The following is a 3,926-nucleotide window of genomic DNA, read 5'->3' on the forward strand; positions in this document are numbered from 1 at the left end:
ATATAAGTCACCCCTGGGTTTCACCCATATGATAGTAATTAGGGATGTGCAAAAAAAAAAAAAAATCAGAAGTACACGGATTCGGAAATATACGGGGGGGGGGGGATACGGAATCCTGTATATTTCTGAAATCTGTAGTCGGAATAGCCGCATATACAGTAGATGCGCGGCTATTTCCAAATATACGGCCCCATTATACCCTATGGGCCATTGAAATCAATGGCAACATAGGGCATAATTAGAGGCTACTGGGGGGCAGATGGTTTGAGGGAGAGCCCCAAAAACTGCAGGGAACCCGCAGGGGACTCTCCCCTACAAAACCCCCAAGGCCCAAAAAGATTGGGCCAGGGGGTCCCTGTCTTTGGGCTCCCCAAAAGGTCCATTGCCAACAATGATGGGGAAAGCCCAATTAGCCACTTCCTCCACTATAATTGCTGTGGGGAAAGTGGCTCTGGCCAGAGGGGAGTTTGAGGGAGAGGCCCCAAAACTGCAGGGCAGCTTCAGGGGACTCCGCAGCATGAAACCCCCCTGGCCCAAAAAGACTGCACCCATCTGTGGACACCCCAAAAGGAACACTGCTCCCAATGGTGAGAAAAAACCAATTAGAGCCACTCCTCACTGTAATTGTTGTGGGAAAAGTGGCTCTGGGGAGCAGGAGGTTTAGAGGAGAGCCCCCCAAACTGCTGTGCAGCTTCAGGGCATTGTCACACACAAAACCCACAAGGCCAAAAAAAAAAAAAATTGGACCGGGGGTCCAATTCCTGGAGTTAGGTTTGGCACCCAAAGCCAAACCTAACTTCACACCAGATAATCTCTATAGGACCCAAATGCACTACATCCCTCTATCTACTCTATGAACCCTGCAGGCCTGGAACCAATATAAACCCAGTTGCCAACGTCACTGCCACACAAAACAAAATCTGCTCAAGGTCTGCTCTGCAGACCTGGCTGCAGCAAACTGCAGATGCCAGCTCTCCAGTCCTGCCCCAAACAACACAGGGAGAGCTGGCCAAGCACAACAAGCATGCTGGCTCTGGTTCTTTCACCCAGGTGCCAGCTTTCCTGCCACAGAACACACAATCTACAGATGCCAGCTGTCCAGCCCTGCCCCAAACAACACAACTCTCAAACAAGAGAAGTGGTGGACCACCACACCTAGCTCCACATCATTCTGTATCTGACACAAAGCAAGAAGCATTCTGACTTACTTTGAGTGATGGATGGTTGGCTGGTCCAGGCTCTTTTGCATTACCCAGGGTGCACCACGAGGAGGCGAGCCAGAATTGCACACCAAATGAGGAAGATCACTGGGAGAGCCTCAGATTATGTGAGAGAAAGGCAACCATTCCTTCTCTCTCAGCTCAGCAACACACCAGCATCACTGTCCCATTAGAGGGACCTCAGCACTGGTATGGCTGCTGGCTGCCTGTCATCATCACTGGCACCTCCCTCTTTCTTCTACCTTCCCCTGAAAAAAAAACTGGGTTATCCGGGCTGGGCCTGTGGGTGCTGTCAGTTACAGTTGGGGGCTGCAATGGCCCTTTCAGTATTATTAGGCATGTGTGGATGGGGGACTGGGGAAATTTGGATCGCTTCGCAGTTTTTAAACCAGCATTCACTTTTGGTTTGGGGAGGGATGAGAGGTGGGGGGGATGCACTGCCAATTAATTTGTGAGTTACTTTTTGGGCTGTCTTTGAACTCTAGTCTATTTTTAGTGGAGGAGTGTTTTACAACCACCTTCCAAGCACTGGCCAAGAGAGGATGCAGGCACAAGTAGGTGCTCACTTCATTCACTTTCAAAATCTATGTTCGGGGAGCCGAACAGAGGCAAATTGACCTTCAGGAAGACCAACTGCTCAAATGTCCAGGGTTGCATGCGATTGCGATGTGGGCAGGCAATGTCAGCCATATGCGAAAAGACATGCTCGCTCTGCACGCTCGTCGGTGGGCATGAGAGGAACGCCTTGGCCACGGAGGAGAGGGCCGGCCAGACCTCCTCCTTCGTGACCCAGTAGTCCAAAGGAGATGCTTCCTGTGGCTCGAGGGGCTCCAAAAGATAGTCCCTCACCATCGCAGCACCCGTCTTCACTCTCGGTGTCCTACTGCTCCTAGAGGGGCCAACGACCTGCCCGATGAGTGTCACCTCAGGACTCTTTGTAGCGTGAGTCTGGTGGGAAACACTGCCGAGCTGGGGAGGTTGGGGATGAAAACAGCAGTGGAAGTGGCAGATGAGCTGCTTCCACTCCCTCCTCCTCAACTACTGGCACTGGGCCCTTTCTGACTCTGGAATGCTCGGCCTTCTGGGAGAGCTCGTCTCGGCAGCGATCGAGCTCGTTGGCCCACTTGGTGACTGTGCCTTTAAGGCGCGGGTCTAACATGGTCGCCATCATGTAGACCTTATCCTGGGTGAAAGTCTGAAAGCGGGCCTCAAGCACTTCTTGCAGCCTAACAACCAGGGCGTGCACCTCTGGAAGAACCTCTGCATGGCTTGAGCTGGCACTAGAAATGAGGCCAGGTCCTCATGGGCCATCTGGACCATGGGGACAACCAGTGCGATGCTCACCATGTCAGACGAGAGCATTTCTATGTGGGTCTTGAAGGGCCCAAGAACCTCCACAGTCTGAGAAATGACCACCCAATCCTCTTGGGTGAGATGGTTCTCATCCCAAAAGACCCTCGTCTCAGAGACAAAGGCATCCAGGGCTGCTCTCTGCTCCACCATGCGCTCCAGCATGGCACAGGTGGAGTTCCAGTGTGTGCTGACGTCACCGATCAGGCAGTACCCTGGCATGCTTGTCAGTGTCTGTTTCTCACACAGCCGATACGAGTCCGTATTGCTGCGTGAAAAGTGACCCGTGATGTGCTGACACTTCTGGAGCAGAAGTCGGTACTCATGGGTTATGGCTAGATACCGACGATCTTGGCTTTTCGTCTGGCCCAATGCGTCCTTAACCACGAGGTGGAGAAGGTGGGCCACTCAAGGAAGGCGTTTTAGGCCCTGACGCTGGACAGCTGCCTTGATGTTGGAGCCACCATCAGTCACCACGAAGCCCATGGCGACGTCCCCACTGCCTACTCAGCCCTCTAACTGCCGTGAGAGGATGTCTCTAAGAGTGTCCGCCGTGTGCGGCGCATCAACTGCTTCGGTGTGCAGCAAGGCCAGCAATAGCCGTCCTGGCAGCCCTGACCCTGCCTGCTGCTACTGCTGCCACCCCCACACTGCACTGCCCCCAGCTCTCTGGGTTGCCACCAATGCACAGTCAGGGAGAGATACCCCCTCAAATGCATGTTGGGAGCTCCAGATATCTGAGGTGAAATGAACAGTCCCCCCGGCAGCATGGGACAAATGCTCCTTCACCACATATCTGGTCGCCCTGAAAACAGCTGGCACAGTGGTCCTGCTAATGGTGGTTCTCGCAGAAACTTTGTACAGGGCGCCAGGTACTCGAGCAACCCTAGCACCCCAGGATTCTCGATCACTGAAAATGGAAGCCCATGGGCGATCGACCTGGCAAGGTTCCAGGCGATCACCCTCCTGCCATACCTGATTCCCCCTCTTGGCACACAGGTGCCACCCCTACCAAACATTTCAGGCAGAGATGCCTGGCGTCCCTGTACTCCCACGGAATGCTCCTGGAGAGCAGAGGTAGTCGCGATGGGACGGACCTCCTGGCTGGGTGATGTTGGCTGCTTGGGCACCACAGCACCAGCCTGCTTCTCCCCCTTAAGAAGCACCTCCGGGTGGTGCTTCCGCAGGTGATTCCACATCCCCCCCCCCGGGCTCAGGTGGGCAGGGTCCCGCCCACGACTGATCCGGGCCCTGCACAGCTGGCACTGCGCATAGTGTGGATCCTCCATAAGTTGGAAATGCTTCCAGACTTTGGAGGTGAATGGATGCCCAAACTGACTGGCAGCTTGGGTGTCT

This window comes from Heteronotia binoei, chromosome 2 (assembly GCF_032191835.1).
Source record: "Heteronotia binoei isolate CCM8104 ecotype False Entrance Well chromosome 2, APGP_CSIRO_Hbin_v1, whole genome shotgun sequence".
Taxonomy (NCBI): Eukaryota; Metazoa; Chordata; class Lepidosauria; order Squamata; family Gekkonidae; genus Heteronotia; species Heteronotia binoei.